General features: G+C 36.8%; 1 non-coding gene across 1 annotated transcript; it reads left to right on the top strand.

The window, feature by feature from the left end:
* Positions 1–14,050: 14,050 nt before the first annotated feature.
* Trnas-gga lies at positions 14,051–14,123 on the top strand. Its single transcript has one exon. It is a non-coding gene; the product is annotated as a tRNA-Ser (tRNA).
* The last annotated feature ends 1,038 nt before the right edge of the window (positions 14,124–15,161 follow it).

Genomic DNA, 15,161 nt, shown 5'->3' on the forward strand with positions numbered 1-15,161 from the left:
AAAAGTGGAATTTTATTCCATTATCTAATAGAACATACTTCTGGGCACACTTAATTTTGGAGGAAGCTAAATCGGTTCACTAATTAGTACCTAATTAGCCAGTTGAAGACACGCCTTTTTCTACTTTACGTTAACCATGTAGCACCTACACAGTCATCTTATTTTTAAGACTGCCTTCACGGTAAAGTAAATGTACCCTTCATGTTGAATAAAAAGTGGAATTTTATTACATAATCTGATAGACCATATCACTGGGCACACTTAATTTTGGAGGAAGCTAAATCGGTTTACTAATTAGTACCTAATTAGCCAGTTGAAAACACGCCTTTTTCTACTATACGTTAACCGTATAGCACCTGCACAGTCATCTTAATTTTAAGAATGCCTTCACGGTAAAGTAAATGTACCCCTCATGTTGGATAAAAAGTGGAATTTTATTACATAATCTGATAGACCATACCTCTGGGCACACTTAATTTTGGAGGAAGCTAAATCGGTTCACTAATTAGTACCTAATTAGCCAGTTGAAAACACGCCTTTTTCTACGATACGTTAACAAGATAGCACCTGCACAGTCATCTTAATTTTAAGAATGCCTTCACGGTAAAGTAAATGTACCCTTCATGATACCGAAAAAGTCGAATTTTATTCCATTATCTAATAGAACATGCTTCTGGGCGCACTTAATTTTGGAGGAAGCTAAATCGGTTCACTAATTAGTACCTAATTAGCCAGTTGAAAACACGCCTTTTTCTACCATACGTTAACCGTATAGCACCTGCACAGTCATCTTAATTTTAAGAATGCCTTCACGGTAAAGTAAATGTACCCCTCATGTTGGATAAAAAGTGGAATTTTATTCCATTATCTAATAGAACATACTTCTGGGCACACTTAATTTTGGAGGAAGCTAAATCGGTTCACTAATTAGTACCTAATTAGCCGTTTGAAGACACGCCTTTTTCTACCATACGTTAACCGTATAGCACCTGCACAGTCATCTTGAACTTAAGAATGCCTTCACGGTAAAGTAAATGTACCCCTCATGTTGGATAAAAAGTGGAATTTTATTCCATTATCTAATAGAACATACTTCTGGGCACACTTAATTTTGAAAGGAAGCTAAATCGGTTCACTAATTAGTACCTAATTAGCCGTTTGAAGACACGCCTTTTTCTACCATACGTTAACCGTATAGCACCTGCACAGTCATCTTAATTTTAAGAATGCCTTCACGGTAAAGTAAATGTACCCCTCATGTTGGATAAAAAGTGGAATTTTATTCCATTATCTAATAGAACATACTTTCTGGGCACACTTAATTTTGGAGGAAGCTAAATCGGTTCACTAATTAGTACCTAATTAGCCGTTTGAAGACACGCCTTTTTCTACCATACGTTAACCGTCTATAGCACCTGCACAGTCATCTTAATTTTAAGAATGCCTTCACGGTAAAGTAAATGTACCCCTCATGTTGGATAAAAAGTGGAATTTTATTCCATTATCTAATAGAACATACTTCTGGGCACACTTAATTTTGGAGGAAGCTAAATCGGTTCACTAATTAGTACCTAATTAGCCGTTTGAAGACACGCCTTTTTCTACCATACGTTAACCGTATAGCACCTGCACAGTCATCTTAATTTTAAGAATGCCTTCACGGTAAAGTAAATGTACCCCTCATGTTGGATAAAAAGTGGAATTTTATTCTATTATCTAATAGAACATACTTCTGGGCACACTTAATTTTGGAGGAAGCTAAATCGGTTCACTAATTAGTACCTAATTAGCCGTTTGAAGACACGCCTTTTTCTACCATACGTTAACCGTATAGCACCTAGACAGTCATCTTAATTTTAAGAATGCCTTCACGGTAAAGTAAATGTACCCCTCATGTTGGATAAAAAATGGAATTTTATTCTATTATCTAATAGAACATACTTCTGGGCACACTTAATTTTGGAGGAAGCTAAATCGGTTCACTAATTAGTACCTAATTAGCCGTTTGAAAACACGCCTTTTTCTACTATACGTTAACCGTATAGCACCTACACAGTCATCTTAATTTTAAGAATGCCTTCACGGTAAAGTAAATGTACCCCTCATATTGGATAAAAAGTGGAATTTTATTACATAATCTGATAGACCATATCACTGGGCACACTTAATTTTGGAGGAAGCTAAATCGGTTTACTAATTAGTACCTAATTAGCCAGTTGAAAACACGCCTTTTTCTACTATACGTTAACCGTATAGCACCTGCACAGTCGTCTTAATTTTAAGAATGCCTTCACGGTAAAGTAAATGTACCCCTCATGTTGGATAAAAAGTGGAATTTTATTACATAATCTGATAGACCATACCTCTGGGCACACTTAATTTTGGAGGAAGCTAAATCAGTTCACTAATTAGTACCTAATTAGCCAGTTGAAAACACGCCTTTTTCTACGATACGTTAACAAGATAGCACCTGCACAGTCATCTTAATTTTAAGAATGCCTTCACGGTAAAGTAAATGTACCCTTCATGATACCGAAAAAGTCGAATTTTATTCCATTATCTAATAGAACATGCTTCTGGGCGCACTTAATTTTGGAGGAAGCTAAATCGGTTTACTAATTAGTACCTAATTAGCCAGTTGAAAACACGCCTTTTTCTACCATACGTTAACCGTATAGCACCTGCACAGTCATCTTGAACTTAAGAATGCCTTCACGGTAAAGTAAATGTACCCCTCATGTTGGATAAAAAGTGGAATTTTATTCCATTATCTAATAGAACATACTTCTGGGCACACTTAATTTTGAAAGGAAGCTAAATCGGTTCACTAATTAGTACCTAATTAGCCGTTTGAAGACACGCCTTTTTCTACCATACGTTAATCGTATAGCACCTGCACAGTCATCTTAATTTTAAGAATGCCTTCACGGTAAAGTAAATGTACCCCTCATGTTGGATAAAAAGTGGAATTTTATTCTGTTATCTAATAGAACATACTTCTGGGCACACTTAATTTTGGAGGAAGCTAAATCGGTTCACTAATTAGTACCTAATTAGCCGTTTGAAGACACGCATTTTTCTACCATACGTTAACCGTATAGCACCTGCACAGTCATCTTAATTTTAAGAATGCCTTCACGGTAAAGTAAATGTACCCCTCATGTTGGATAAAAAGTGGAATTTTATTCTGTTATCTAATAGAACATACTTCTGGGCACACTTAATTTTGGAGGAAGCTAAATCGGTTTACTAATTAGTACCTAACTAGCCGTTTGAAAACACGCCTTTTTCTACTATACGTTAACCGTATAGCACCTACACAGTCATCTTAATTTTAAGAATGCCTTCACGGTAAAGTAAATGTACCCCTCATATTGGATAAAAAGTGGAATTTTATTACATAATCTGATAGACCATACCTCTGGGCACACTTAATTTTGGAGGAAGCTAAATCGGTTAACTAATTAGTACCTAATTAGCCAGTTGAAAACACGCCTTTTTCTACTATACGTTAACCGTATAGCACCTGCACAGTCGTCTTAATTTTAAGAATGCCTTCACGGTAAAGCTAAATCGGTTCACTAATTAGTACCTAATTAGCCGTTTGAAGACACGCATTTTTCTACCATACGTTAACCGTATAGCACCTGCACAGTCATCTTAATTTTAAGAATGCCTTCACGGTAAAGTAAATGTACCCCTCATGTTGGATAAAAAGTGGAATTTTATTCTATTATCTAATAGAACATACTTCTGGGCACACTTAATTTTGGAGGAAGCTAAATCGGTTTACTAATTAGTACCTAACTAGCCGTTTGAAAACACGCCTTTTTCTACTATACGTTAACCGTATAGCACCTACACAGTCATCTTAATTTTAAGAATGCCTTCACGGTAAAGTAAATGTACCCCTCATATTGGATAAAAAGTGGAATTTTATTACATAATCTGATAGACCATACCTCTGGGCACACTTAATTTTGGAGGAAGCTAAATCGGTTAACTAATTAGTACCTAATTAGCCGTTTGAAGACACGCCTTTTTATACCATACGTTAACCGTATAGCACCTGCACAGTCTTCTTAATTTTAAGAATGCCTTCACGGTAAAGTAAATGTACCCTTCATGTTGAATAAAAAGTGGAATTTTATTATCAAATCTGATAGACCATACCTCTGGGCACACTTAATTTTGGAGGAAGCTAAATCGGTTCACTAATTAGTACCTAACTAGCCGTTTAAAAACACGCCTTTTTCTACTATACGTTAACCGTATAGCACCTGCACAGTCATCTTAATTTTAAGAATGCCTTCACGGTAAAGTTAATGTACCCCTCATGTTGGATAAAAAGTGGAATTTTATTCCATTATCTAATATAACACACTTTTGGGCACACTTAATTTTGGAGGAAGCTAAATCGGTTCACTAATTAGTACCTAACTAGCCGTTTGAAAACACGCCTTTTTCTTCGCTATACGTTAACCGTATAGCACCTGCACAGTCATCTTAATTTTAAGAATGCCTTCACGGTAAAGTAAATGTACCCTTCATGTTGAATAAAAAGTGGAATTTTATTATCAAATCTGATAGACCATACCTCTGGGCACACTTAATTTTGGAGGAAGCTAAATCGGTTCACTAATTAGTACCTAACTAGCCAGTTGAAGACACGCCTTTTTCTACCATACTGTGACGTGAGACGGAGTTCACGTCTATTTTGTCTCATTTAATTATTGTGTATTTCTCCCTAAACAAGTAGAAAACTTACCTTTGAGATGTAAAATTTAATTCATGTAAAAACAAGTGATATAGATCCGTACAATTCTCATAGATTACTTTAGTTCTATGCGACGAGATGATCGTTGTATGGGCGCCGACATTGCACACTCAGTTCATTAATATTCATTAGGTCTAGGACTCGTGATTCGTCATACCAAATAAGGGAGACGCTGTTAGGACTTTCTTTCCTTAAATTAAGCTTGTAAAAGTGCAGAAAGACCTGGGGTTATTCATAAATAAGTTCACAATCATTACTTGTCTTAATCTCGATTTATAAAACCTTACAACTTTCCTTTTATTAAGGGTTTTATTGCAAATGTTGTCTGCTTTTTTCGTAGCGCGCGAATCCTATTTTGCGTTCAGCCAATCAAAAGGCGGTAAGAAATTCGCGGCCTATATAAAGGGAAAGTTTTACAATGTATGTTCAGTTGCTGTAATAGAAGCTGTCCTAAATTATCAGGTTAGTGTTGGTTTGCTTATAACTTGAAATGAAATGCACCCAAAATGATTTATTTACGACAAAATGTTTGACGATTGCTGGAAATTATAGTGTCATATTATTTTACATCTCAACACTCAATATAAAAGATTTGTGGCTTTTTGTGTGCTGTATTTTACGTGAATATTGCTTAAATAAATCTCTCTTTATAAATATTGTGTGCTGAATTATAGGATATTTTGGGCCACTCTTTACTGAATATCAGGAGAAAATTATCGGGTTATTGTGCATAAATTATGCTAATTATTTAGTCAGTTGCTGTAATAGAAGCTGTCCTAAATTATCAGGTATGGGGACAGTGGCAGCAACTCACTCACTCACCCTTAAGTACGGACTCCGCATTTGGAGTTACTCAGCAACCGACTCCGCATTGCGAGTCGTAATATCAACTATATGCTTTGGGGCCGAACGTTAATTTATATACAATGTATCAACTCTGCATCGAGTCATTTAGCTACTATGGGGTCGGCGAAGCCACAGTATAAATCCAGCCGGGGGCTGAAGGTATAGCTTAGGCTAATACTCGTCATAATGACTCCGCATCAGTATCATTAACTACTATGGGGTCGGCGGAGCCACAGTATAAATCCAGCCGGGGGCTGAAGGTATAGCTTAGGCTAATACTCGTCAGTAATGACTCCGCATCAATATTAACTACTATGGGGTCGGCGGAGTCACAGGATAGTTGCAGGCGGGGCTGATACTCGTCATAACTTGACCCGCATCGGTATTATTATAACTACTTGTTTAACGGCTCAGGGAGTCAAGGTTTAATTCCAGTCAGGGACTGAAGGTGGAGCTTGGAGCTACTACGCGTTTAACGACTCGGGGAGTCAAGGTTTATTCCAGCCTGGGGCTGAAGGTATATTAGTTATCATAGAAACTATTAGTACTCGTCTTTTACTCCGCATTTTGAGTCAGACTAGATGATTCGGCGGAGTAAACACAGTTAATGGAAAGGGGATCGGCACTAGCCATCTATAACCAGTCCAAGAACTAGAAGAGAGTAATCCCAGCAAGGAGCTGATAGTAATATGAGTCAAGGTTTAATTCCAGTCAGGGACTGGGTGAAGGTGGAGCTTGGAGCTACTACGCGTTTAACGACTCGGGGAGTCAAGGTTTAATTCCAGTCAGGGACTGAAGGTGGAGCTTGGAGCTACTACGCGTTTAACGACTCGGGGAGTCAAGGTTTATTCCAGCCTGGGGCTGAAGGTATATTAGTTATCATAGAAACTATTAGTACTCGTCATTTACTCCGCATTTTGAGTCAGACTAGATGATTCGGCGGAGTAAACACAGTTAATGGAAAGGGGATCGGCACTAGCCATCTATAACCAGTCCAAGAACTAGAAGAGAGTAATCCCAGCGAGGAGCTGATAATAATATGGGCGGAGTAACACGTCCTACACTTAGTGTGTGCCAGTGGTTTTTATTATAAATGATGTAAATAGAGAGACGTCTCACAGCAGTTTCAGAGTTAATAATTTTGATGGTTTTATGAGTTAAATAAATAATTGTTGAAACTGTTAGACATGTGTCAATTCCAAGTTTTTGAGTCCATTTCTTCACTTAATAATTGTAAGCTGCCTGGTTATATATTTTAGCCCAACGGACTTGGGGAAGTTAAATTTATTTGTATCACGGTGTTAAGTGGTAGGAGATACTGTAGAGAGAGACAGCGCCCCCACCGACCGCCGCGTCACAATACGTTAACCGTATAGCACCTGCACAGTCATCTTAATTTTAAGAATGCCTTCACGGTAAAGTAAATGTACCCCTCATGTTGGATAAAAAGTGGAATTTTATTCCATTATCTAATAGAACATACTTCTGGGCACACTTAATTTTGGAGGAAGCTAAATCGGTTCACTAATTAGTACCTAATTAGCCGTTTGAAGACACGCCTTTTTCTACCATACGTTAACCGTATAGCACCTGCACAGTCATCTTAATTTTAAGAATGCCTTCACGGTAAAGTAAATGTACCCCTCATGTTGAATAAAAAGTGGAATTTTATTATCAAATCTAATAGACCATACCTCTGGGCACACTTAATTTTGGATGAAGCTAAATCGGTTCACTAATTAGTACCTAACTAGCCGTTTGAAGACACGCCTTTTTCTACTATACGTTAACCGTATAGCACCTACACAGTCATCTTAATTTTAAGAATGCCTTCACGGTAAAGTAAATGTACCCCTCATGTTGAATAAAAAGTGGAATTTTATTCCATTATCTAATAGAACATACTTCTGGGCACACTTAATTTTGGAGGAAGCTAAATCGGTTCACTAATTAGTACCTAATTAGCCAGTTGAAAACACGCCTTTTTCTACCATACGTTAACCGTATAGCACCTGCACAGTCATCTTAATTTTAAGAATGCCTTCACGGTAAAGTAAATGTACCCTTCATGTTGAATAAAAAGTGGAATTTTATTATCAAATCTGATAGACCATACCTCTGGGCACACTTAATTTTGGATGAAGCTAAATCGGTTCACTAATTAGTACCTAACTAGCCGTTTGAAAACACGCCTTTTTCTACTATACGTTAACCGTATAGCACCTACACAGTCATCTTAATTTTAAGAATGCCTTCACGGTAAAGTAAATGTACCCCTCATATTGGATAAAAAGTGGAATTTTATTACATAATCTGATAGACCATACCTCTGGGCACACTTAACTTTGGAGGAAGCTAAATCGGTTCACTAATTATTACCTAATTAGCCGTTTGAAGACACGCCTTTTTCTACCATACGTTAACCGTATAGCACCTGCACAGTCATCTTAATTTTAAGAATGCCTTCACGGTAAAGTAAATGTACCCTTCATGTTGAATAAAAAGTGGAATTTTATTATCAAATCTGATAGACCATACCTCTGGGCACACTTAATTTTGGATGAAGCTAAATCGGTTCACTAATTAGTACCTAACTAGCCGTTTGAAAACACGCCTTTTTCTACTATACGTTAACCGTATAGCACCTACACAGTCATCTTAATTTTAAGAATGCCTTCACGGTAAAGTTAATGTACCCCTCATGTTGGATAAAAAGTGGAATTTTATTCCATTATCTAATATAACATACTTCTGGGCACACTTAATTTTGGAGGAAGCTAAATCGGTTCACTAATTAGTACCTAACTAGCCGTTTGAAAACACGCCTTTTTCTACTATACGTTAACCGTATAGCACCTGCACAGTCATCTTAATTTTAAGAATGCCTTCACGGTAAAGTAAATGTACCCTTCATGTTGAATAAAAAGTGGAATTTTATTATCAAATCTGATAGACCATACCTCTGGGCACACTTAATTTTGGAGGAAGCTAAATCGGTTAACTAATTAGTACCTAACTAGCCGTTTAAAAACACGCCTTTTTCTACTATACGTTAACCGTATGCACCTGCACAGTCATCTTAATTTTAAGAATGCCTTCACGGTAAAGTAAATGTACCCCTCATGTTGGATAAAAAGTGGAATCTTATTCCATTATCTAATAGAACATACTTCTGGGCACACTTAATTTTGGAGGAAGCTAAATCGGTTCACTGATTAGTACCTAATTAGGCGTTTGAAGACACGCCTTTTTCTACCATACGTTAACCGTATAGCACCTGCACAGTCATCTTAATTTTAAGAATGCCTTCACGGTAAAGTAAATGTACCCCTCATATTGGATAAAAAGTGGAATTTCATTCTATTATCTAATAGAACATACTTCTGGGCACACTTAATTTCGGAGGAAGCTAAATCAGTTCACTAATTAGTACCTAATTAGCCGTTTGAAGACACGCATTTTTCTACCATACGTTAACCGTATAGCACCTGCACAGTCATCTTAATTTTAAGAATGCCTTCACGGTAAAGTAAATGTACCCCTCATGTTGGATAAAAAGTGGAATTTTATTCTATTATCTAATAGAACATACTTCTGGGCACACTTAGTTTTTGAGGAAGCTAAATCGGTTCACTAATTAGTACCTAATTAACTGTTTGAAGACACGCCTTTTTCTACCATACGTTAACCGTCTAGCACCTGCACAGTCATCTTAATTTTAAGAATGCCTTCACGGTAAAGTAAATGTACCCCTCATGTTGAATAAAAAGTGGAATTTTATTCCATTATCTAATAGAACATACTTCTGGGCACACTTAATTTTGGAGGAAGCTAAATCGGTTCACTAATTAGTACCTAATTAGCCGTTTGAAGACACGCCTTTTTCTACCATACGTTAACCGTATAGCACCTGCACAGTCATCTTAATTTTAAGAATGCCTTCACGGTAAAGTAAATGTACCCTTCATGTTGAATAAAAAGTGGAATTTTATTATCAAATCTGATAGACCATACCTCTGGGCACACTTAATTTTGGATGAAGCTAAATCGGTTCACTAATTAGTACCTAACTAGCCGTTTGAAAACACGCCTTTTTCTACTATACATTAACCGTATAGCACCTACACAGTCATCTTAATTTTAAGAATGCCTTCACGGTAAAGTAAATGTACCCCTCATATTGGATAAAAAGTGGAATTTTATTACATAATCTGATAGACCATACCTCTGGGCACACTTAACTTTGGAGGAAGCTAAATCGGTTCACTAATTATTACCTAATTAGCCGTTTGAAGACACGCCTTTTTCTACCATACGTTAACCGTATAGCACCTGCACAGTCATCTTAATTTTAAGAATGCCTTCACGGTAAAGTAAATGTACCCTTCATGTTGAATAAAAAGTGGAATTTTATTATCAAATCTGATAGACCATACCTCTGGGCACACTTAATTTTGGAGGAAGCTAAATCGGTTAACTAATTAGTACCTAACTAGCCGTTTAAAAACACGCCTTTTTCTACTATACGTTAACCGTATGCACCTGCACAGTCATCTTAATTTTAAGAATGCCTTCACGGTAAAGTAAATGTACCCCTCATGTTGGATAAAAAGTGGAATCTTATTCCATTATCTAATAGAACATACTTCTGGGCACACTTAATTTTGGAGGAAGCTAAATCGGTTCACTGATTAGTACCTAATTAGGCGTTTGAAGACACGCCTTTTTCTACCATACGTTAACCGTATAGCACCTGCACAGTCATCTTAATTTTAAGAATGCCTTCACGGTAAAGTAAATGTACCCCTCATATTGGATAAAAAGTGGAATTTTATTCTATTATCTAATAGAACATACTTCTGGGCACACTTAATTTCGGAGGAAGCTAAATCAGTTCACTAATTAGTACCTAATTAGCCGTTTGAAGACACGCATTTTTCTACCATACGTTAACCGTATAGCACCTGCACAGTCATCTTAATTTTAAGAATGCCTTCACGGTAAAGTAAATGTACCCCTCATGTTGGATAAAAAGTGGAATTTTATTCTATTATCTAATAGAACATACTTCTGGGCACACTTAGTTTTTGAGGAAGCTAAATCGGTTCACTAATTAGTACCTAATTAGCTGTTTGAAGACACGCCTTTTTCTACCATACGTTAACCGTCTAGCACCTGCACAGTCATCTTAATTTTAAGAATGCCTTCACGGTAAAGTAAATGTACCCCTCATGTTGAATAAAAAGTGGAATTTTATTCCATTATCTAATAGAACATACTTCTGGGCACACTTAATTTTGGAGGAAGCTAAATCGGTTCACTAATTAGTACCTAATTAGCCGTTTGAAGACACGCCTTTTTCTACCATACGTTAACCGTATAGCACCTGCACAGTCATCTTAATTTTAAGAATGCCTTCACGGTAAAGTAAATGTACCCTTCATGTTGAATAAAAAGTGGAATTTTATTATCAAATCTGATAGACCATACCTCTGGGCACACTTAATTTTGGATGAAGCTAAATCGGTTCACTAATTAGTACCTAACTAGCCGTTTGAAAACACGCCTTTTTCTACTATACGTTAACCGTATAGCACCTACACAGTCATCTTAATTTTAAGAATGCCTTCACGGTAAAGTAAATGTACCCCTCATATTGGATAAAAAGTGGAATTTTATTACATAATCTGATAGACCATACCTCTGGGCACACTTAACTTTGGAGGAAGCTAAATCGGTTCACTAATTATTACCTAATTAGCCGTTTGAAGACACGCCTTTTTCTACCATACGTTAACCGTAGCACCTGCACAGTCATCTTAATTTTAAGAATGCCTTCACGGTAAAGTAAATGTACCCCTCATGTTGAATAAAAAGTGGAATTTTATTATCAAATCTGATAGACCATACCTCTGGGCACACTTAATTTTGGAGGAAGCTAAATCGGTTCACTAATTAGTACCTAACTAGCCGTTTAAAAACACGCCTTTTTCTACTATACGTTAACCGTATAGCACCTGCACAGTCATCTTAATTTTAAGAATGCCTTCACGGTAAAGTTAATATACCCCTCATGTTGGATAAAAAGTGGAATTTTATTCCATTATCTAATATAACATACTTCTGGGCACACTTAATTTTGGAGGAAGCTAAATCGGTTCACTAATTAGTACCTAACTAGCCGTTTGAAAACACGCCTTTTTCTACTATACGTTAACCGTATAGCACCTGCACAGTCATCTTAATTTTAAGAATGGCTTCACGGTAAAGTAAATGTACCCTTCATGTTGAATAAAAAGTGGAATTTTATTATCAAATCTGATAGACCATACCTCTGGGCACACTTAATTTTGAAGGAAGCTAAATCGGTTAACTAATTAGTACCTAACTAGCCGTTTAAAAACACGCCTTTTTCTACTATACGTTAACCGTATGCACCTGCACAGTCATCTTAATTTTAAGAATGCCTTCACGGTAAAGTAAATGTACCCCTCATATTGGATAAAAAGTGGAATTTTATTCTATTATCTAATAGAACATACTTCTGGGCACACTTAATTTCGGAGGAAGCTAAATCAGTTCACTAATTAGTACCTAATTAGCCGTTTGAAGACACGCCTTTTTCTACCGTACGTTATAACCGTATAGCACCTGCACAGTCATCTTAATTTTAAGAATGCCTTCACGGTAAAGTAAATGTACCCCTCATGTTGGATAAAAAGTGGAATTTTATTCCGTTATCTAATAGAACATACTTCTGGGCACACTTTATTTTGGAGGAAGCTAAATCGGTTCACTAATTAGTACTTAATTAGCCAGTTGAAGACACGCCTTTTTCTACCATACGTTAACCGTATATCACCTGCACAGTCATCTTAATTCTAAGACTGTCTTCACGGTTAAGTAAATGTACCCCTCATGTTGGATAAAAAGTGGAATTTTATTCCATTATCTAATAGAACATACTTCTGGGCACACTTAATTTTGGAGGAAGCTAAATCGGTTCACTAATAATTAGTACCTAATTAGCCGTTTGAAGACACGCCTTTTTCTACCATACGTTAACCGTATAGCACCTGCACAGTCATCTTAATTTTAAGAATGCCTTCACGGTAAAGTAAATGTACCCCTTATGTTGGATAAAAAGTGGAATTTTATTCCATTATCTAATAGAACGTACTTCTGGTCACACTTAATTTTGGAGGAAGCTAAATCGGTTCACTAATTAGTACATAATTAGCCGTTTGAAGACACGCCTTTTTCTACGTTAACCGTATAGCACCTGCACAGTCATCTTAATTTTAAGAATGCCTTCACGGTAAAGTAAATGTACCCTTCATGTTGAATACAAAGTGGAATTTTATTATCAAATCTGATAGACCATACCTCTGGGCACACTTAATTTTGGAGGAAGCTAAATCGGTTCACTAATTAGTACCTAACTAGCCGTTTGAAAACACGCCTTTTTCTACTATACGTTAACCGTATAGCACCTACACAGTCATCTTAATTTTAAGAATGCCTTCACGGTAAAGTAAAAGTACCCCTCATATTGGATAAAAAGTGGAATTTTATTACATAATCTGATAGACCATACCTCTGGGCACACTTAATTTTGGAGGAAGCTAAATCGGTTCACTAATTAGTACCTAATTAACCGTTTGAAGACACGCCTTTTTCTACCATACGTTAACCGTATATGCACCTGCACAGTCATCTTAATTTTAAGAATGCCTTCACGGTAAAGTAAATGTACCCTTCATGTTGAATAAAAAGTGGAATTTTATTACATAATCTGATAGACCATATACCTCTGGGCACACTTAATTTTGGAGGAAGCTAAATCGGCTCACTAATTAGTACCTAATTAGCCAGTTGAACACACGCCTTTTTCTACCATACTTTAACCGTATATGCACCTGCACAGTCATCTTAATTTTAAGACTGTCTTCACGGTAAAGTAAATGTACCCCTCATGTTGGATAAAAAGTGGAATTTTATTACATAATCTGATAGACCATACCTCTGTGCACACTTAATTTTGGAGGAAGCTAAATCGGTTCATTATTTAGTTTATAATTAGCCGTTTGAAGACACGCAATTTCCTATCATATGACCTTCATTTGTTTTAGGGCATGAATGACTATATATTATATACAGCATTCCCCCTAAAGTTGATACCTTTTTATTTTATTAAAACGTTCCAAATTCCTTTTCTTTGCAGCGACCACCACAACACGCTTTCTCCTCCGCACCCTCACTATCTTTGGGATGATGGACAAGGTATAACCAACTTTGAAGTGTTGAGAAAGACTGTCGTCAAATACATATTTTGTATTCTCGGCCAATTCAGACTCACATCAGAGAATGGTTGACATTTAGGATCACAAAGGACATAGGATTCGAACTGCCTCTAGCTACCGGGCAACCTCGGTAGTCTAGTTGGTAAGACACTGCTCTGGAATTGCGGGAGTCGTGGGTTCGAATCCCACCCGAGTAACATGCCTGTGATATTTTTTTCACAGGACTCGGGAAAGTACTGAGTATACAGTGCTAACACACATCGGTGTATGGGTAAAAAAAAACAAAATTAATAATCTTTATCCCCGATGTAAATTTAACATCTATCACAAAGGACATGCTCACCGGATGAGCTAAAAACGCGGAAAGAAGGAAGGATGATATTACTTTACGCTCAAGGAGGCATACAAAAAGATCTGCAGGGAAGTGTTCCATAATACCACTTTTGGTTTATAATGAATTGCTTGAATGATTACCTGTCAGCAGAGTTGACATTGTCAGTCGCAAGAGATTCAAGCTACAATAATCTTATTGTGTGATCATTGTTCTTTTTTGTGTAATACCCATTTTATTTATATAAATTATCGCCGACAGGGGTCCGGTTATAGGCTTAAAGGAACACGTTGCCTTGGATCGGACGAGTTGGCAGTATAAAAAGCATTTGTAACCGTTTGGTATAAAATGCATATGGTTAGAAAGATGTTTTAAAAGTAGAATACAATGATCCACACAAGTTTGCCTCGAAGTTGCGTAGTTTTCCTTTTACTGTGCGAACTATCACGGTCGGCCATTTATGGGAGTCAAAAATTTGACTCCCATAATGGCCGACCGTGCTAGTCGACGAGGTAAAAGGAAAACCACTCAATTTCGAGGTATATTTGTGTGGATCATTGTATTCTACTTTTACAACATCTTTCCAACCATAATGCATTTTATAGCAACCGCTATACAAAGGCTTTTTAAAGACCAACTCGACCGATCCAAGGCAACGTGACCTTTAAGGTCGGTTTATAGTCATTGTTTAAAATGAAGTGCAGTTTGTTGTGTGCCATTGATTCCGTGTTTTCTTTAAAGCCTCTTAATAAATAAATGCCTGGTGAACACTGGTCACTTATGAAAATTAGGCTGCGCATGAGTTAACCTTTTGTGAGCTTATACAATAATTATTGATGGTGATATGATGATCATCACTTGCAATCAGTATGGATTTGCTGAATGAGTTATTTTATGGTTTATT

Source organism: Asterias rubens, chromosome 12 (assembly GCF_902459465.1).
Source record: "Asterias rubens chromosome 12, eAstRub1.3, whole genome shotgun sequence".
Lineage (NCBI taxonomy): Eukaryota > Metazoa > Echinodermata > Asteroidea > Forcipulatida > Asteriidae > Asterias > Asterias rubens.